General features: G+C 42.0%; 1 pseudogene; it reads right to left on the bottom strand.

The window, feature by feature from the left end:
• LOC130222235 (oocyte zinc finger protein XlCOF6-like) overlaps positions 1 to 22,706 on the bottom strand; it is a 134,838-nt pseudogene that overhangs the window by 78,893 nt on the left and 33,239 nt on the right.

Raw genomic sequence — 22,706 nt, 5'->3', positions numbered from 1 at the left:
GTTCAGTCTTGTGAGAGTTTGTCTTCAGCTCTACAATCCTCAAACTGTGTCCTGAGAGAGCTGGAGCTGGGTAACAATGACTTGCAGGATTCAGGAGTGAAGCTTCTGTCTGATGGACTGAAGAGTCCAAACTGTAAACTGGAGACACTGAGGTAAATGATTCTCCACTCAACAGTGAACACAAAAATAAAGTTACATATTTGGTTAACAAATATAGACTCTGTGTATTGTCCCCACTCAGTGTATTGGTGTATTGTCAGTAAAAGAAATAAATATATTCATATATGTAAAATGTCATTTATATATTCATATATATATATATATATATATATATATATATATATATATATATATATATATATATATATATATATATATATACAAACATGTGTATAGACAAACATATTTAACCCTCTCACATGTATAATCAAACCGGTGTGATCAGCCTTGGCTGGTCCCTGAAGCATGTGATCACACCGGTGTGATTAGAATGTTCAGAGCGCACGTCATCAACTGCTAAACTCAAATCTGACGGCACACTCTGAGGCACAGAAAGAGGTGTGCTGTGCTCACAATTTATCTGTGCTTTCAATCAAATTAGCTTTCAGACATTTAAATACACACAACTACAAGCAAAACATACCATTTAAGGCTTGTAAAATACACATGCAATAATACTTATGTGTCAATATAACTGGACAATGTGCTTTATTCATGTAAAATACACACCGTTTATGCTGCTAGATTATTTTCTCTATTCCTCACTCAGATAAACAGTTGTTTACCTTCATGTATTTCAGAAGAAAATGTAGTAAATCCAGCAGCTCGGATCTCTCCTACGGTTGTTGCTATAAGGGATACAGCTGCGATCGAAAGTTAACGAAAAGTATTTATATTATTTATTAAATAACTCATTAATTGTATTTTATTAGCAACTAACCATACAGCAACCCTAAACCCAACCCTCACGGTAATGTACAAATATTATTTGTTGTGCAGTGTCACAAAAATGATGCTATATTGATGCGAGTATCCTCAGCTGTATCTGATCTAGCCTTCACCGTGCTGCAGGAGTGGGTGAAGTCTAGATGGGGTACAGCTGAGGATACTTGCGTTAATATAGCATCATTTTTCTCACACCATTAAGAATAATTTTGAGATCTCAGGGCTTGATCAATAAGGAGAGCTATTTAGTATGTGTGTGTTCATCACTGCTGTTGACATGAGCAGAAACAGCAGTCAGCATCTTCACAACACAAAGAGATGTGTGATTGTCCAACTGTGTAATGTGGTCTATTGCTGTGTTTGTAGATTGTCTGGCTGTATGGTGACAGAGGAAGGCTGTGGTTTTCTGTCTTCAGCTCTGACTTCAAACCCCTCACACCTGAGAGAGCTGGATCTGAGCTACAATCATCTAGGAGATTCAGGAGTCAAGCTGCTCTCTGAACAACTGGAGGATCCAAACTACACACTGGACAAACTCAAGTATGTGGAGCTTCACTGGCCTTGTGCTTTTACACTGAATGGCTTAAAAACACACTAAGCTTTACTGTGAGGGTTATGGGGTAGAACATACAGGAGATACAACTTGTGTGAATTAATAATATGAAATAAAGCTAAGGGAAGTGTACGCATTTTTTAAATTAGTTTTCATTAATCACAATTGTTTAATTGTTATTATATTTGTAAAAGAACTCGTCAATTTGGCCAACTATAAAACATAAGCTCTAATGGCAATTTGTTTTATACAACATAGACTACAACTAGCCTTGAGTAAAGTAATTGTAAACAGGTTATCATTATTACACTGAACCTACTTATTCTTAACCATTTTTTTGTAATAGTCTTAAAGATTTTGTTTTGAAAACAGAAAATCTGTAGCCTACTTCACTCCTCTTCTAGTCTCCAGATATGAATCCAAACCTGTTAAAATATTTCAGTGCACTGGGGCAGTTCTCACATTAACCGTGATATTATTTCTCATATTAACACTGTACAGGTTCAGCATTTCAGCAGTGAAACTTCTTCCACATATTTCTGCTTAAGAAATGTACAATATCAGGTCAGCAATGTGTGTGTGAGGCGTTTAAGCAGGTATTGTACATTTACATTTACATTACATTTACATTTAGTCATTTAGCAGACGCTTTTATCCAAAGCGACTTACAAATGAGGACAAGGAAGCAATTTACACAACTATAAGAGCAGCAGTGAACAAGTGCTATAGACAAGTTTCAGGTGTGTAAAGTCTAAGAAGCTAAGCATTAGTAAATTTTTTATTTTATTTTATTTTTTTTGAGAGAGAGAGAGAGAGAGAACAGTTAGTGGTATAGCCAGAGAGGCAGTTAAGATTAGAAAGGAAAGTGGAGACTAAATAGTTGAGTTTTTAGTCGTTTCTTGAAGACAGCAAGTGACTTTGCTGTTCTGATGTAGTTAGGGAGTTCATTCCACCAACTGGGCAGATTGAATGTGAGAGTTCGGGAAAGTGATTTCTTCCCTCTTCGGGATGGAACAACGAGGCGACGTTCATTCACAGAACGCAAGTTTCTGGAGGGCACATACATCTGCAGAAGTCAGAGTAGATACGAAGGAACAAAGCCAGAGGTCGCTTTGTAAGCAAACATCAGAGCTTTGAATTTGATCCGAGCAGCAACTGGCGGCCAGTGCAAACGGGTGAGTAGCGGAGTGACATGTGCCCTTTTGGCTTCATCAAAGACCACTCGTGCTGCTGCGTTCTGAAGCAGCTGAAGAGGTTTTATAGAATTAGCTGGAAGCCCGGCTAGTAGAGAGTTGCAATAGTCCAGTTTGGAGAGAACAAGAGCTTGAACAATGAGTTTAGCTGTATGTTCAGATATGAAGGGTCGGACCTTTCTGATGTTATAGAGTGCGAATCTGCAAGATCGAGCAGTTCTAGAAATGTGGTCAGAGAAGTTTAGTTGGTCATCAATCGTTACTCCAAGGCTTTTTACCATTTTGGATGCAGTAATGGTTGCTCCATCCATCTGGATTGAGAAGTTATGTTGAAGAGTCGGGTTGGCAGAAACTTCAAGCATTTCCGTTTTCGCGAGGTTAAGCTGAAGATGATGATATTTCATCCAGTGTGAAATGTCTGACAGGCAGGCTGAAATGCGAGCTGGAACCGAGGGATCATCAGGGTGAAAAGAGAGGTATAGCTGGGTATCATCAGCATAGCAGTGGTAGGAAAATCCATGTTTCTGGATGACTGTTCCGAAAGATGCCGTGTAGATAGAGAAGAGAAGTGGCCCAAGAACAGAGCCCTGAGGTACCCCAGTGTTTAGATGCTGTAGGTTGGACACCTCTCCCCTCCAAGACACCCTGTATGACCTGTCCGAGAGGTAAGAACTGAACCATTGAATAACAGTGCCTGCGACGCCCAGTGACTCAAGCGTAGATAGCAGGATCTGGTGGTTTACAGTGTCAAAAGCAGCTGATAAATCCAGCAAGATGAGGACAGATGATTTAGAGTCTGCTTTAGCCAGTCTGAGATCCTCCACGACCGAGAGCAGGGCAGTCTCAGTTGAGTGGCCTTTCTTAAAGCCAGATTGCTTGTTGTCCATGAGGTTGTTTTGAGTAAGAAAGTCCAGGACTTGATTGAACACTACTTTCTCCAAAATCTTGGCCATGAATGGAAGCAGGGATACCGGTCGGTAGTTTTCAAGTAGCGTTTGATCCAGGTTGGGTTTCTTTAGCAGTGGGGTTACCCTAGCCTGCTTAAATAAAGTAGGGAATAGACCAGAGTCAAGAGATGTGTTAATTATGTGAGTCAGTGTTGGTATGACTGCAGGAGAAATGGCTTGCAAGAGATGAGAGGGAATGGGATCAAGTGGACAGGTGGTTGCATGGCTTGATAGCACAAGATTGGACACCTCAGACTCAGAGAGCTGGGAAAAAGAGGTGAGTGTGTGTGGTGTTGGTGGTGTATCTTGCGTGTTTGTTGTAGGTGCAGCAAATTGAGCACGGATTTTTGCAGTTTTGGTCCAAAAGAATGTAGCAAAGTCATCAGTAGTGAGTGTGGAGGATGCGGGTGGAGGAGGAGGATAGAGGAGGGAGGAAAATGTTTTAAAAAGTAAGCGAGGATTGGTGGCACTGTTGACTTCCTGACGGAAGTATGTCTGCTTTGCAGAAGTAACCTCAGCCGAGAAAGAAGACAGAAGAGTTTGATATGTTATGAGCTGTTCAGGATTTTTAGTTTTTCGCCAAATTCTCTCAGCAGCCCGAAGTTTTGAGCGATGCTCACGGAGAACATCAGAGAGCCAGGGTGCAGGAGGACTGGCCCAGGCTGGCCTGGATGTAAGAGGACATAGTCTGTCTAGACATGATGCTAGCGTGGAGCAGAGTGTATCAGTGGCACTGTTCGTATCAAGTGCAGAGAGTTTGCAAGATGGAGGAATAGAGTTTGAAACAATGGTGGATAGTCTATTGGGTGAGAGAGAGCGTAGGTTTCTGCGAAAGGCAACTAGAGTTGGAGTGTGTGGCGGCTCAGGAGTAATGTGGATGTTGAGAGAGAGAAGGACACCTTTTGATGTTCTTTCTAGTGTTTACTTGACCAGTGCTTCCCAAAGTGGGTGGAAAGTGACCAGAAGTTCCTAAACTCAAGCTGCACTTTTCCTGAAATCCTGGCTTTCTTAAATCAACTTGTGCAATACTCCTCTGAACTGCACGTCATCCTCCATCTTCAATAAACATTCTGGATTTGCAGCATTCACTGTCTCTACTCCTAATGTGTGGTGAAAGCCGTTTTTTTACTGCTGCGAATTTATTATAAACCTTTGTAAATTAATAAAGGCAGCTTCTGTCAGTGGAGCAGGATCTGAGTTGATCCTATTATTTTTTTTAAATGAGAGTAGTTTCACTTTAGTAATCATCTGTTTTGGCTAGACGTAGGCTATGAAATGAAATGCTGTTAGATTTTTTTTTTTTTTTAGTTTTCAGCCAAACTGAAGAGGTTTTTTACAAAATGAAGTAATTTATCAAAATTAAAAACAGAAAAAGTGCACATCTCCCTTTACATTATTCATATTGAATGACTTCCCACCAATTTTTACACTACCACTCTTCATAGACGTTACTGCTCCATTTAAACACAAGTCATTATTATAGGGGTGATGTCTTGAGCATCTAATTTTACCTCAGTGCTTGTGCGCTTTTATTTTCTGAGTGTTTTAATAAGTAAAACTGGCCTCAGATCAGTGTATCCTGCATCAGACTGACACAGAAAGATCAGGCTTTGCTGAAAGGATGCTTATTTTACTGTCAATGAGGGACAATATTGGTCACCTACTAAAGGTAATGTGAGTCTCTTAATATTAAAGAGGAAACATAAGCTTGACAACATCAGATTCTGTCAATGTCGAAACTCTGAATGCTCTTACCTGTTTCCTGACAGTGATTTTTTTTTTATTTTTGTTGACCTAAATGTGACAGCCCTCCGAATTATTTTGGCTAGGAATATCTGACCATATTATATATTAAACTAAAGAACCACCCGGCTTTCAGACAACAATAAAAAGGTTTAATCTATTTTCTGAATCATCTGTTTGTGTTTTATACACACTTAAATGCAGGAAGGATTCATGAAAAATTTAACATTTATTACAAAAAACAGAGAAAAATATAGTTTTCTAAAAGCTTAAAAAGCATTTAAATATCTGCATTTTCAAGATATAAAGTATATAACACACACACACACACACACACACACACACACACACGCACACACACACACACACACACACACACACACTATCAGCTTCAATAGTAACCCTTAACTGTTGTGAAAATAAAGTAATAGTGTATGGTACGGTTCGGGTTGGTACGGGTCACCTTTATCAGGCTTGTGTTTCCACTACAAAGGGTACCCTTTTGGTGGGCGTGGTGTATGACAGAAAGTTTCGGTCGACGTCATTCTCGCTCAAGGAAATGTCTACAGTAAAGCTGTACGGGTCACTCACATATCATATGAGCAGCACTTCTCACAAAACAGATGCTTTACACACATAAATACTTGTGTAGAAATGTTTATTACTAACTTTTCTATGAACATGAGTTGATTATAACTGCAGATCAATGACAGTGCGAAACAGCCTACTGTAACGTCTGCAATTAAATAAATAAATGTCCTTTCTGGTACGAGTGGAATAATCACACTGATGTTTTCTCTATTCTCTTTATTTTGACCTTCGCTATTCTGATGATAATAAAGTAACACTCATCTGTGTCTGTCTGCAGGGATAATATTTGCCATTGTCTTCTCATTAGTGTAGTTCACTAGTGTAGTGTTCACTATAAAGCTGGTAAGTTTAACTTCTTTATTCTTCTTTAAGTCTAGTAATTCATTTATTATCATCATTTTTGTTATGAATCGTGCAGGCAGGCAAAGCAACATGAGGTGGATCTTGGTGCAGTTTTAATGTCTAATATAATCCATACACAAAGAAAAGAGCAGGGCTGAAGACCAGAAAACACAAGCAAGAGAAAGATACGCACATACAGGTCTATGATCAACAAATAAGAGCTGCTTAGATACACAGAGATTAGTAAGTAAACAAGGGGGTGAAGAGTAAATGGGCTAACTAACAAGGGTAACATGGGGATAAACTGGGGTGAAACATAGAGAGAGCACAGGGAACACACAACAGTACAAGGACAAGACAACCAGGATCAATCCGACTATAAATGAACCTAATTGTCTGATATAAAGGTCAAGCTGAACTGCTGCACACTGACAGTCTGCAGAACAGGAAGTGGAACAGGGGTTGATGAGCTTACACTCTTAATTAATTAGACATTAATTAGACTATTAATTGCACATTCTGCAGCTTGGAGCCTCTTCCTTAGCGTTTACAAGCCCTTTTTTATCTAAATGACGTAATTGATGTAAAATTCCCATCAAACACATGACAACAATAATCTAATATTTTGTCGGCTAATTAATTGCAAAGTCACATGCATTAGTGCATTAGACTTCATAGTTTAACGTTTGCAGCTTCATTTCATTGCCTCTAAGAGTCGCCAACAGACAAAAACACAAGAAATTTGCATTCACCACTCATGAGGTTAGTGTGGAGGAACACACATACTCATGTTCAGTTTAGTGTTAGTACATCTGACCATAAGGGTGAAAGCTGGTGTACACATAGTTTTTGTGAGTAAGCATTGTTGATCAATGAGGTCTCAGATGACCACCTAAATGTTGTGTTTGTCCTCTACACAGGCTACAGAGCTGTAATCTCACTGTTCCGTCTTGTGAGAGTTTGTCTTCAGCTCTACAATGCTCAAACTGTGTCCTGAGAGAGCTGGAGCTGAGTAACAATGACCTGCAGGATTCAGGAGTGAAGCTTCTGTCTGATGGACTGAAGAGTCCAAACTGTAAACTGGAGACACTGAGGTAAAAGATTCTCCACTCAACAGTGAATACAAAAATATAGTTACATACTGGGTTAACAAATATAGAGACCTCTTTCCCCACTCAGTGTATTGTCAGTAAAAGAAATAAATATATTCATATATATAAAATATATGTAATTTATATATTCATATATATAGACAAACGTGTTTAACCCTTTCACATGTACAATCACACCGGTGGGATCAGGGCCTGGTTTTTCAAAAGGTTTAATCCGGATTAAATTCATCAGGATTCAGTAATCCTTTTTTTTGCGATCCATGATCATGTTATCCAGCTTACTTTTTGAGCCAGTTTTTCAAAAAACATCGGATTGGATCAATCTGATCCGTATAGGAACTTTTTAGGATTACTAAATCTGGATAATCAGTGCTCAAACAGGATAGGAAATGACAATGTAGAACTATAAATGTGTGAAGAGCAACAAGTAAAATAGCCAGTGTGGGGTCAACATAACCTTGATTTAATTTGAAATGGAAGTAAAAAAATTGATTGGAACAACAAAGCCTCATTTGGGTGATGGTAGGTCTTTCCAGCCAGCTTTTGAAACCAGTCCATTTGGGGGATGGTAGGTCATTGTAAGGTCCAGACGGCCAGTGGCGACGATGGCAACGCTCACCGGTGTAATTGATTAGACCCAGGCCCCAGCCCACCAAGCCGTGCCTGACGGTAGACCGCCTTTCCGGGACATCCCGCGCCTGGAGGTGCGTGTCCGACGCCGATTGTCTCTGACCTGCCGTCAGGTTTTCGGGGAAGGCGAGAAAAATTGGACTTGACGGTTTTGACGGCTTCGCGGTTGAAGGAACCAGGGGATCAATGGCGAGGCTGGCTGCCCGCAAAAGTGCGTCCGATCCCGGCCAGGGCTGGTGGGCATGGAGGACGGGGGTACCGCCTCCCCCAATCGGTTCAGACATTAAAGGCTTGCCCACAGACAGTGCCCTGATTCCGGGTGAGCTGGTGGGCGCTGGTGGGAATGGAGGAACTCACCCAAGCGGTTCAGACATTAAAGGCTTGCCCACAGACATTGCCTTAATTCCGGGCGAGCTGGTGGGTGCTGGTGGAAATGGAGGAACTCACCCAAGCGGTTCCGACATTAAAGGCTTGCCCACAGACAGTGCCCAGATTCCGGGCGAGCTGGTGGGCGCTGGTGGAAATGGAGGAACTCACCCAAGCGGTTCCGACATTAAAGGCTTGCCCACAGACAGTGCCCCGATTCCGGGCGAGCTGGTGGGCGCTGGTGGGAATGGAGGAACTCACCCAAGCGGTTCCGACATTAAAGGCTTGCCCACAAACAGTGCCCCGATTCCGGGCGAGCTGGTGGGCGCTGGTGGGAATGGAGAACGGGGGGGTCCCAGGGGCACAGTTGGTTGAGTGAGAATTAGCGTGGCCCATGTCGACGCTCACCGGTGTAGTTGATTAGACCCAGCCCGCCAAGCCATGCCCGACGGTAGACCCCCTTTCCGGGACGTCCCGCACCTGGAGGTATTTGTCTGACGCTGATTGTCTCTGACCTGCCGTAAGGTTTTCAGGGAAGGCGAGAAAAAGTGGACTTTTGACGGCTTTGCGGTTCAATGAATCAGGGGGTCAGTGGCCAAGCCATTTGCCCCAACTGGTGCGTCCGTTTCCCGCATGCCTCAGGCTGCGCGTCCTTGGGTCATGGGAAATAAACGGGGTCAGTGGCCAAGCCGTTTGCCCAAACTGGTGCGTCCGTTTCCCGCATGCCTTCGGCCGCGCGTCATTTGGTTATGGGAAAAAAACAGGGGGTCAGTGGCCAAGCCGTTTGTCCAAACTGGTGCATCCGTTTCCCGCATGCCTCCGGCTGCGCGTCCTTGGGTCATGGGAAAGAAACAGGGGGTCAGTGGCCAAGCCGTTTGCCCAAACTGATGTGTCCATTTACCGCATGCCTCCGGCCGCGCATCCTTGCGTCATGGGAAAGAAACGGGGTCAGTAGCCAAGCCGTTTGCCCCAACTGCTGCGTCTGCACATGATGCGCACTTTCCCCCGCATTCATGATGCGGGGGAAAGTGCGTGTTCGATGGGGTTCGCTTTGAAAATGGGAAAAGCCATGCAAAACCCCCCCGTGGCTGGCGCAGTTCAAGCTGATCAAAACGGGCAGCTTGTGGGGGCAGAAAATAGAATTAAAAAGCTATGCAAAAAGCCCTCGCGGCTGCCGCAGTCCAAGCTGCCTTAAACAGTGCGTGTTTGGCGGGGCTCATGCCATCCTTTTATGTGGAAAAAGAAATAAAAAGCTATGCAAAAAGCCCCCGTGGCTGGCGCAGTAAGGCTGCCTGAAATGGTGCGTTGTTCCTTGAAGAGAAATCCACCAAAGTCGTAACAACTGCTTCCAAATATACGTTGGACCAAAGTGATCTCGAAGGTATCTGTCTTCCCCTTCAAGAGGGAGGGGTCACCAGCGTCAATGACGCAGAAGTGGACGCCTCATCCGCCATCTTTTAAACCGCTCCACGCGGTGTGTGGGTCTCTCTCCCTCCAGCCTTGGTCTTGGATGGTAATGACCGAATGTGCACTCTGCTTCAACATCTACCGCCCGCTCTCGCCGCACCTGTCCACGGTCCACAAGGTATCAAACGCAGACGAGAGGAAGCTTTTGCTGGCGCTCGCAGTTACACACGTGGAAGATGGTATGCCCGGTGGCCGGCTGTCGAAGGACGCTGGCCCGCCTAGACAGACACCTGAAGCAGCACGTCGAGGTCTCCGTCTCAGCCAGGAAAGAGGCCATGGGGTGAGCGAAGTGTCGGAAAGTGGCTCGGGAGTTGCGGTGGTTGCAGTCCACTCAACCGACGGTACCCGTGGTGTCTCGGCTGACGTTGTCCTCAGAAGAGGAACGGGAACCAGACGGCCCGGAAGCCGAGCGTCCGTGCGCCGACCCCCGCTGCAGGCTCGCTACTGAGCGCATACAGGCCCAGCTCTCAGAGCTCCGCAAGCAGGTGGACAAGGTGAGATCCACCCAGCTCGAATTCACCCGCCGCTATCGAGAGTTGAGGAGGGGGGAAGAGGGGAGGAAGTGCAGGCGGGCAAGGTCATCTCCTGCACCGCTGACACCATCCCCCGACCCGACCCCTGGGTGGCCTCCGGAAGCTACGATCCAACAAAATACCCGTACCCGGACCACGCCCGCATCTTGAGTTGAGTGTGGTTATGGCACTTTTCTGTTGGGCTGCTGGGGGTATGTCATCAAGGCTGACTTTTGACTTTCGCCCCGTTCTGCAGACCTGCTTTTGGAAGAGTTCGAGGGCTAGCCTGCCCGGGGGGAGCCAGGCCTCCTTTTTTTTTTTACTTCTAGACCCAGTCCCTGTCGAACCCTGAACAAATATTTTCAATCTGCGTGGACCAGCATGGGGCTCCCCGGCAAGCCCACCTTCACTGACGTCCGAACTGCCATCGCGACGCACGTGAGTATCTATGCCAGTGCCCCCCCGTGACCCCCATGACTGCCAGCGGCTTTGACCCCAAAAAGTCTCTGTCTGTCTCTGACGCAGGCCAAGAATTCAGATTCTTCCGCAGGAAGGTGGCACAATTCATGCGCCACGACACCTCAACCTCAGATAAGTTCTACGCACTTCACCTCGGCCTTCTCCAAGCACGTGAGCGCCGCAGATTCTTCAAGAGGGCCTTGGTGGAGGAGGAGGAGGAGGAGGCAGCGGGCAGAGAACGCCACTCAAGGAAGGGGCGCAAGTGGACAGAGAGTCCCGGGTCACCCCTGGTAAATCAGTTCCTTTTTGATACGGACCTGAACAGAGGGACGTGTGGTGTTAGCTAACTGGCCTTTTCTCTTTTTCAGGAGGGACCTAGCAGGAGGACGCTGCCATGGCAGCCTTCAAAGGGGAAACGCCCCCTCGAAGCAACAGAAGACTCTGAATCTTCCTGAATAAAAATTTAACAATAAAGGTCATATGGTGTTCAGTGTCTTTATTATTCCTCTATCTGTGTGGTAAAAAATAGCTTCAATCGGTACAAATGTTCCCTATCTCCTGTGTTAAAAGTGTCGCGTGGGACTGCCGGGTTCAGGTTCAGCCTTGGCTAAGTCCCATTTGGGACAAATGATCCCTGTCTCCTGTGTTAAAAGTGTCACGTGGGACGCCCGCGTCCAGGTTCAGCCTTGGTTGATAGCCCATCGAGACAAATGATCCCTTTTTCAACACAAGGAGGTGCCAGGCTGGACGAGACTGTCCAGGTCTGCGCCAGCGTTGAATGGCCATATGGCCCATGGTCCAACTCTGGGTATTTGCAGGCGTCTCCCGGGACGGCTCGGTCCTTTGGGCTGCATAAAGAGGTCGGAAGAGGGCTGCCCAAAAGCGGGGGTTAACTTCTGTGAGAAAACACACACATTTAAAAAAAGAAACAAAAAAAAAAACTAAAAACAAGAAAACCCCCACCCCATCCTCTTCCAGCAGTCCGCTCATCTGAGACCTACAATATAAACAATGAACATTGAGGATATTTATAATAAGCTTCAAATATAGATGTATTGAATTAAAGATAAGACTTAATGTCAAACTCCACAATAATTTCAGACTTTCTCATCTGATGTGGAGAGAGCAGCTTGTCTGAGCGTAGCCTTTAGGAGACGGATCTCAAGTCTGGCCTTGGTTTGCTGCAGTTTGGTCAGTCAGTTGTTCATTTGCCAGACAAAGCTGTGTTCCTGCCCTTTCTGTCTCTTTTTACAATTGTTAAAAGTGATTTCAAAAATCAGTGATTGCCATTCTTTGCATTTTTTTGGTTAGTCTGTAATCATTGCATGCATCACTAATAAATATTTTAAAAACAAAAAAAAAAATTGAGATGAATATATATATATATCAATTAGTGACAGAATAAAATGATTTTTTTTGGTCAATTTTGACAGCTGTGTGGGGGATTATTAATATGAGGCCAAACACTTTTTACTTTGCTGTAGGCCTATACTCAAAGGCTGAATACGTTAAAGCCTACCTAATCACTGTAGCCTGACGGATGGACAAATACAACTAAAACCTTATGAATAAACAGGATATCTTGTAAGATACTGCATGATCCACATGTAGTATTGTTTCATACAGTTTTAAAGTTTTCATGACATTTTGGGCATGAAATCCACGCTGAATCCACCCTTCTGATAGGATCAGTTTAATTCAGATTTTTTGGATCAAAGTGAATCCTACAAAAAAGGTCTGAAAAACCCAAACTAAAGGTTTGATCTAGATCAAAACTAAGGTTGGATTACATGATCTAATCCGATTATGCAATCCATTTTTACTTTTGAAAAACCCATTTTCCGTTATCCAAAATCCTAGTGGATTACTTTTGAAAAACCGGGCCCTGAAGCATGTGATCACACCGGTGTGATTAGAATATTCAGAGCACACGTCATCAACTGCTAAACTCAAATCTGACTGCTTTCAAACAAATTAGCTTTCAGACATTCAAATACACACAACTACAAGCAAAACATACCATTTAAGGCTTGTAAAATACACGTGCAATAATACTTATGTGTCAATATAACTGGACGATGTGCTTTATTCACGAAAGTTACACACTGTTTATGCTGCTAGAATATTTTCTCTATTCCTCACTCAGATAAACAGTTGTTTACCTTCATGTATTTCAGAAGAAAATGTAGTAAATCCAGCAGCTCGGATCTCTCCTACGGTTGTTGCTATAAGGGATACAGCTGCGATCGAAAGTTAACGAAAAGTATTTATATTATTTATTAAATAACTCATTAATTGTATTTTATTAGCAACTAACCTTACAGCAACCCTAAACCCAACCCTCACGGTAATGTACAAATATTATTTGTTGTGCAGTGTCACAAAAGTCATGCTATATTGATGTGAGTATCCTCAGCTGTATCTGATCTAGCCTTCACCGTGCTGCAGGAGAAGGTGAAGTCTAGATGGGATACAGCTGAGGATACTTGCGTTAATATAGCATCATTTTTCTCACACCATTAATAATTATTTTGAGATCTCAGGGCTTGATCAATAAGGAGAGCTAATCAGGATGTGTGTGTTCATCACTGCTGTTGACATGAGCAGAAACAGCAGTCAGCATCTTCACAACACAAAGAGATGTGTGATTGTCCAAATGTGTGATGTGGACTATTGCTGTGTTTGTAGATTGTCTGGCTGTATGGTGACAGAGGAAGGCTGTGGTTTTCTGTCTTCAGCTCTGACTTCAAACCCCTCACACCTGAGAGAGCTGGATCTGAGCTACAATCATCCAGGAGATTCAGGAGTCAAGCTGCTCTCTGAACAACTGGAGGATCCAAACTACACACTGGACAAACTCAAGTATGTGGAGCTTCACTGGCCTTGTGCTTTTACACTGAATGGCTTAAAAACACACTAAGCTTTACTGTGAGGGTTATGGGGTAGAACATACAGGAGATACAACTTGTGTGAATTAATAATATGAAATAAAGCTAAGGGAAGTGTACGCATTTTTTAAATTAGTTTTCATTAATCACAATTGTTTAATTATTATTATATTTGTAAAAGAACTCGTCAATTTGGCCAACTATAAAACATAAGCTCTAATGGCAATTTGTTTTATACAACATAGACTACAACTAGCCTTGAGTAAAGTAATTGTAAACAGGTTATCATTATTACACTGAACCTACTTATTCCTAACCATTTTTTTGTAATAGTCTTAAAGATTTTGTTTTGAAAACAGAAAATCTGTAGCCTACTTCACTCCTCTTCTAGTCTCCAGATATGAATCCAAACCTGTTAAAATATTTCAGTGCCATGGGACAGTTCTCACATTAACTGTGATATTATTTCTCATATTAACACTGTACAGGTTCAGCATTTCAGCAGTGAAACTTCTTCCACATATTTTTGCTTAAGAAATGTACAATATCAGGTCAGCAATGTGTGTGTGAGGCTTTTAAACAGGTATTGTGCCACCTTTTGATGTTCTTTATAGTGTTTACTTGACCAGTGCTTCCCAAAGTGGGTGAAAAGTGACCAGAAGTTCCTAAACTCAAGCTGCACTTTTCCTGAAATTCTGGCTTTCTTAATTCTACTTGTGCAATACTCATCACGTCATCCTCCATCTTCAATAAACATTCTGGATTCATTCTCTGGAAACATTCTCTAGTCCTATTTTGTGGTGAAAGCCGTTGTAAATAAACCTTTGTAAATTAATAAAGGCAGCTTCTGTCAGTGGAGCAGGATCTGAGTTGATCCTATTATTTTTTGAAAATGAGAGTAATGGGGGTGCTTGCAGACTCTGGAGAAGATGGCCGCCTAAATTGTAGCTCCACTCTTTGTTGCTTAATAAATCGCTACCCTCCTAATTTAAGTTAGAGAATTCGCTTATTAAAAAGCTTAACACCCGATTAACATGTCTGAGACGCAGGATTTTCCACTTTTCTCTTCCTCGCGGTTGCAGAAAAAAAAGAAACAAAATACGTCAGCCGAAACGGCCTCTGCCTCAATAGAGCAAACAGACCCAGTTCTGAACGAAATATGATCACTAAGTACCCAATTGGGGAATATAGATGGACGTTTCGACACTATTGAAAGCCGTCTCGATGATATATCGAATTCGGTATCTGTAGTTCAAGAGACATTATCTAATTTGTCACAAAGAGTGTCTTCAATTGACTCTTGTGTAACAGAAACCGAAAACAGGATCTCTACCACAGAAGACGCACTGCAGGCCCGCGAGAGTGAACTATCAACTTTGACGAAAACAGTGACTCGGCTTCAAGCCAAAGTGGACGACTTAGAAAACAGAGGAAGACGTAAGAATCTGCGAATCGTCGGTTTACCCAAGAAAGCGGAGGGCTCTACCCCGCTCGCTCAATTTCTGATGTAAATGATACCAAATGGCTCAACCCTTCTTTTGATCTCAGGCTTGAGATTGAGATCACTTGGACCTCTTCCAGGAGGCAGTGACCCACCACGGAGCATCAGATTTCCATGCTACGCGGACAAAGAGCGCATTATACAAGCAGCACTGAAATAAAGGTATATTATTCACGGCAAACAGGTACGCTTCTTTCAAGATCTGTCGGTGGAGGTGATGAGGAAACGAAAGGAATTCGATGCTGTGAGGAAGATTCTGGTCGATCACTAAATGTTCCGTGGCTTTGCGTATCCGACTAAGCTGCGCTGTCTTTCCGGCTTGGAACTTCGTACGTTCAACACTCCGTCAGCGGTGGAGGAGTTCATTGAGACTTTGCAAGATAAGTGATGGAGAAGGGATTCTTAATTATTCTCTCATCTCAGTTCGGAGGTGTAGTGGCTTTATTTCATCCGGATTCTCATACGCCATTTATCTGTTTCTATTCTGAATGACAGATGTGACTGTTAATTCATATAACTATTCATTTTTCCTGTCATTTATGTTTCAATGAAAACAAATGTTTCTTTTTTTTTCTCCTCGCTGTATGGGTACTCCGAGATGTTATCTGTCTTATTGGAGCGGAATAATGTAACGCTAGTGTCTCTCAAATGTGTATGATCCTGAACCTTATGCTGGTAGCAGGTATAACTTTTTCTTTACCTGAGCCCAATGAGGTACAGAGACCTAGGTTTAGGGGGATTTAGATGGCTCTGTCATTTGGGGACAGAGCCTGGGGTGGGGGAGAGGGAGTTGTTTTTTTGTTTTTCGTTGTTCTTGAAGGTTACAAATTTGCCCATCATGTACCGTTGTCGTATTATTTTCATGAAGAAAGCTACAGTCTATTTTTTATTCTTTTTTACACCTTGTAGTAATGGAGAGTTTTACTAGATTTATGACATGGAATGTCAAAGGATTAGGACGTGATTAAAAGGAAAAAAAGTTTTGACATTCTTAAAAAAGGAAAAAGTTAAAGTTGCTATGCTTCATGAAACTCACTTATCGGATAGTGAACATTTGAAATTGAAACGTGATTGAGTGGGTCAAGTGTATTATTCTTCATGCATAAATAACCCTAGGAAGAGAGGTACAACTATTTTAATTAATAAACACTTGCCATTTATTTTGGAAAACCAAATTAGAGATCCTGAAGGTAGATTAATTTTGGTCACTGGCCTTATGCATGGGCAGCACATCACAATGATGAATGTATACACACCCAATGAAGATTCTCCTAAGTTCATGTCTAAAATCATTTTGTTATTCAATGAACATTGCACAGGATTGGGGATCTGTGCTGGAGATTTTAATTGTGTGATAGATGAAAGAATAGACAGATCTTCATCAGGAACTGTAGTTAATCCAAAATCCTCTTTGGTACTTAAAAATTATGTAAAGAAATTGGCCTAATTGATAGTTGGAGAGAATTAAACCCTACCACTAGAGACTATACATTTTACTCTAATCCCCATTGTTCATACTCAAGAATTGATTATATTTTATTCCAAACACCTATTTTAATCTTGCATCTTTTAGTCAAATCGGCTCAATTGCAATTTCAGATCATGCTCCAGTTCAATTAGATATTAAATTAGAAATCCCGAAAACAAAAAACAGGACCTGTAAATTGAACTCTTCTTTGTTACTGGACCCCAAATTTTGTAATGTTGTACGGGAATCAATACAGAATTATTGGTTAGATAATAAAAATTCATCTGTCTCTCCCACAATAATGTGGGATGCAGCGAAGGCTACAGTTCGGGGATATATTATTTCTTATACTGCTGTGCATAAGAAAGCTGTTATAGCTAAACGACAAGATTTAGAAAAGGAGGTCAAAAGACTAGAACATCTACATAGTAGTAACCCCACTCAACTCAACTGGTCTACCTTATGCCATGCTAGGGCTTAACATTTACATTTAGTCATTTAGCAGACGCTTTTATCCAAAGTGACTTACAAATGAGGACAAGCAATTTACACAACTAAAAGAGCAGCAGTGAACAAGTGCTATAGACAGGTTTCAGATGTGTAAAGTCTAAGAAGCTAAGCATTAGAAATTTTTTTTTGAGAGAGAGAGTACAGTTAGTGGTATAGCCAGAGAGGCAGTTATAGATTAGGAAGGAAAGTGGAGACTAAATTGAGTTTTTAGTCGTTTCTTGAAGACAGCAAGTGACTCTGCTGTTCTGATGTAGTTAGGGAGTTCATTCCACCAACTGGGCAGATTGAATGCGAGGGTTCGGGAAAGTGATTTCTTCCCTCTTAGGGGATGGAACCATGAGGCGACCTTCATTCACAGAATGCAAGTTTCTGGAGGGCACATAAATCTGCAGAAGTGAGAGCAGATAAGGAGCAAAGCCAGAGGTCGCTTGGTAAGCAAACATCAGAGCTTTGAATTTTATGCGAGCAACAACTGGCAGCCAGTGCAAACTGGTGAGTTTGCACTGGCTCTTTTGGGTTCATCTAAACCACTCGTGCTGCTGCGTTCTGAAGCAGCTGAAGAGGTTTGATAGAATTAGCTGGAAGCCCGGCTAGTAGAGAGTTGCAATAATCCAGTTTGGAGAGAACAAGAGCTTGAACAATAAGTTTAGCTGCATGTTCAGATATGAAGGGTCGGACCTTTCTGATGTTATAGAGTGCGAATCTGCAAGATCGAGCAGTTCTAGAAATGTGGTCAGTGAAGTTTAGTTGGTCATCAATCGTTACTCCAAGGCTTTTGACCATTTTGGATGCAGTAACGGTTGCCCCATCCATCTATATTGAAAAGTTATGGTGTAGAGTCGGGTTGGCAGAAACTTCAAGCATTCCCGTTTTCGCGAGGTTAAGCTGAAGATGATGATCTTTCATCCAGTGTGAAATGTCTGACAGGCAGGCTGAGATGCGAGCTGGAACCGAGGGATCATCAGGGTGAAAAGAGTGGTATAGCTGGGTATCATCAGCATAGCAGTGGTAGGAAAATCCATGTTTCTGGATGACTGATCCTAAAGATGTCGTGTAGATGGAGAAGAGAAGTGGCCCAAGAACAGAGCCCTGAGGTAACCCAGTGTTTAGATGCTGTAGGTTGGACATCTCTCCCCTCCAAGACACCCTGAATGACCTGTCAGAGAGGTAAGATCTGAACCATTGAATAAAAGTGCCTGCAACGCCCAGTGACTCAAGCGTAGATAGCAGGATCTGGTGGTTTACAGTGTCAAAAGCAGCTGATAAATCCAGCAAGATGAGGACAGATGATTTAGAGTCTGCTTTAGCCAATCTGAGATCCTCCACGACCGAGAGCAGGGCAGTCTCAGTTGAGTGGCCTTTCTTAAAGCCAGATTGCTTGTTGTCCATGAGGTTGTTTTGAGTAAGAAAGTCCAGGACTTGATTGAACACTACTTTCTCCAAAATCTTGGCCATGAATGGAAGCAGGGATACCGGTCGGTAGTTTTCAAGTAGCGTTTGATCCAGGTTGGGTTTCTTTAGCAGTGGGGTTACCCTAGCCTGCTTAAATGAAGTAGGGAATAAACCAAAGTCAAGAGATGTGTTAATTATGTGAGTCAGTGTTGGTATGACTGCAGGAGAAATGGCTTGCAAGAGATGAGAGGAAATGGGATCAAGCGGACAGGTGGTTGCATGGCTAGATAGCACGAGATTGGACACCTCAGACTCAGAGAGCTAGAAAAAAGAGGTGAGTGTGTGTGGTGTTGGTGGTGGTGTTTCTTGCGTGTTTGTTGTAGGTGCAGCAAATTGAGCACTGATTTTTGCAGTTTTGGTGCAAAAGAATGCAGCAAAGTCATCAGTAGTGAGTGTGGAGGATGCGGGTGGAGGAGGAGGATTGAGGAGGGAGGAAAATGTTTTAAAAAGTAAGCGAGGATTGGTGGCACTGTTGACTTTCTGACGAAAGTACGTCTGCTTTGCAGAAGTAACCTCAGCCGAGAAAGAGGACAGAAGAGTTTGGTATGTTATGAGCTGTTCAGGATTTTTAGTTTTTCGCCAAATTCTCTCAGCAGCCCGAAGTTTTGAGTGATGCTCACGGAGAACATCAGAGAGCCAGGGTGCAGGAGGACTGGCACGGGCTGGCCTGGATGTAAGAGGACAGTCTGTCTAGACTTGATGCTAGTGTGGAGCAAAGTGTATCAGTGGCACTGTTCGTATCAAGTGCAGAGAGTTTGCAAGATGGAGGAAGAGAGTCTGAAACAATGGTGGATAGTCTATTGGGTGAGAGAGAGCGTAGGTTTCTGCGAAAGGCAACTAGAGTTGGAGTGTGTGGCGGCTCAGGAGTAATGTGGATGTTGAGAGACAGAAGGAAATGATCCAATGTTTGTAGTGGAGTTACTAGTGTTTGATCAGCGATGCAATGTCGAGTGTAAATAAGGTCTAGCTGATTACCTGATTTGTGAGTAGCAGTAGTAGGTGCTCTTTTGAGGTCAAAAGAGGCAAGCAGAGTCTGGAAGTCAGCGGCTTGAGGTCTTTCAATGTGAATGTTGAAGTCACCTAGCACCAACAAGGGAGTGTCATAATCAGAAAAAGATGAGAGAAGAACATCCAGTTAATCTAAGAAGTGACCTAATGTACCCGGTGGGCGGTAGATGACAACCACATTTATGTGGAAGGGGTGGATAATGGTGACTGCATGGAATTCAAAGGAGGTGATTTTTGGCAGGGACGGTCTCTGAGTGAATTTCCATTCTTTGGAAATCAGTAGTCCAGTCCCACCCCCTCTCCCTGTCTGAGGAGTGTGGGAAAGAGAGAAATTAGTAGAAAGAGCTGCATGTGTAGCAGTGTCCTCCGGTCTCAACCAGGTCTCAGTTAGAGCCATGAGATTAAAGTCAGAATGAGTGGCTATGGAGGTAATAAAATCTGCCTTGTTAACAGTAGATGGACAATTCCAGAGGCCCACAGAGAGAGAGAGTTGTGAAATAGAAGATACATGAATTGATCGAAGGTTGTGAGGGTTGCGCCTGCAGCATACCTCCCGTGCTTTGCGAGCGTTAGTAACAACAGGAATTAGTAAACACATAATAAAAGTGCAAGGAAAACAATAATGAGTGCAGAGATAAAGTAAAATAATAAAGTAAAAACCGTCCGGCTCGACACACAAGCTTTTACAGTGACCGAGGAAACAGTGGGTAAACTTTCTAGTACCATGCACAGATAGGGGGGGGCGAAACCTAAAACTTAACCTTGATCACACTAATCATATAAAAAAAAAAAAAATTCTTTCCAAACAGCATTATTATGAGAATGCAAACAAACCTGGTCGATTGTTAGCATATCAGATTAAAAAGTAACAATCAGAACGAACAATTAAGTCCCTAAAGATGTCAAATGGTGCTTCCACATATGACTCTGCCATTATAAATAACACATTCCGATCCTACTATGAATCGCTCTATAGTTTACAAGGCAGTGCTTCGCAACTACAAATTCAAACTTTTTTCAATAATATTTCTCTTCCAGTTATTTCAGATGAAGATAGAGATTATCTTAATTCGCCTGTAACTCCAGAAGAGGTCCTAGCTGCAATACAATCAATGTCATCCAACAAATCACCAGGACCTGACGGTTTCCCCTCAGAATTTTATAAATCATTCTGGCCTGAACTTTCTAACATTTTGATTCCAGCTTTACAAGATATCTTAGATTAAGGCACGATTCCTGACACTTGGAAAACAGCAAATATCTGTGTAATACTCAAGAAAGATAAAGATCCCCAAGACTGTGCATCATACAGACCAATAATTCTACTTAATACAGATTCTAAAATACTGGCAAAGATTTTGGCATGTAGATTTGAGAGTATGCTCCCCAAGCTAATTAAGCCAGACCAAACAGGCTTCATAAAATCACATTATGGAACCGACAATATACGCAGACTTTTAAATGTTATTAATTTTGTCCAAAGTGAAGGACACCCGGCACTTGTTCTCTCCCTTGACGCCGAAAAAGCTTTTGACAGAGTGGAGTGGGACTTCTTATTTGCGACTCTTAAGAAATTTAATCTAGGAAATAATTTCATTAGGTGAATCCAGTTGCTTTATTCTGATCCTAAGGCAAAAGTAATTACAAATGGTCTCACTTCGACTCCAGCAGGGCTGTCCTCTCTCACCTTTGCTTTTCGCTTTAGTTAAGAACCCCTAGCAGAACTCATCAGACAAAACAGAAATTTCCACTGTATTTTAATGGGAGAGGAAGATCATCGTACCTCACTTTATGCAGATGATGTACTTATATTTATGTCAAAACCAGTGGAATCTATCCCAACATTGCTGGAATGCATCTCACACTACAGTAGTTTCTCTGGTTACAGAATCAATCTGACCAAGTCCATAGCTTTACCCTTAAATATTTCTTCTTTAGAATATCTAAAATTAATCTCCCCTTTCAAACTATCAGAATCTGGCTTTAGATAGAAATTCATGGAATTTAGGAATTTATGTCACATCTTCACTTAAAGACCTTATTAAACATAATTATACATACATACATACATACATACATACATACATACATACATAATACATACATAATTATACTATTTAGCAAATTCGTTTTTTAAAGATCTTAATAAGCACATCTCAAAGTTTATCTGGAACAATAAAAGGCCACGTATCAAAATTTCAAAATTAATGAAGCCTAAAGATAGGGGTGGAACAGGCTTGCCAAATCTTCAGTTTTATTATTGGGCAGCCCAAATAAAAAACATGATTAGCTGGTGTTGTGAGAGGACTGACTCTACTTGGTTTAAGATGGAAGAAAAAGCTTGCCTCCCTTTACCAATTAAATATTTGCTATTTGTAAAGAATTATATAAAACTGAAAAAGATTTCTGAACATTTTATCAAATTATATCAAATACTCTTAGAACTTGGAAAGATGTAAAGACATATTTGGGAATTCCCACCCCCTTCTCCTTGCTTTCCCCACTTTCTTTTAATCCCGATATGCCTTTAACATTGCAAAACACTGGTTTTTCAGCATGGCTGGAATTAGGCATCTCTCAAATATCTTGTTCATTTTCAGAGGGCACCATAAAGTCTTTCCAACAGATTGTAGATCAATATAAAGTTCCAAAATCCAATTTTTATAATTATCTACAATTGCGACATTTTTTAAAACCAAAGTTGGACAAAGGAGAGCTGAGATCCAAAACAACAGAGATTGAATACCTTTTACTGAATCCGTCTTGTTTAAAAGGACTGCTAACAAGGATATGTGACATTTTGTCTAACAATTGCATTTCTGCCTGGCTAGGACTTAAGGATGTGTGGGAGAAGGATATTGGTCAAACTATTGAAGAAAATGACTGGGAAATTGTATGCGATAATATATACCCGAAATGTACCTCTCTTGGGATCCATGAGCTTAATTTGTTTTTTATCTTAATTTATTTTTGTCTTAATTTTTTTAATAGGATATATCTTACACCAATACGTATCAAG

Source organism: Danio aesculapii, chromosome 4, assembly GCF_903798145.1.
Source record: "Danio aesculapii chromosome 4, fDanAes4.1, whole genome shotgun sequence".
Lineage (NCBI taxonomy): Eukaryota > Metazoa > Chordata > Actinopteri > Cypriniformes > Danionidae > Danio > Danio aesculapii.
Note: the sequence above shows the minus strand (reverse complement) of the source record. Positions and strands in the feature narration are given on the sequence as shown.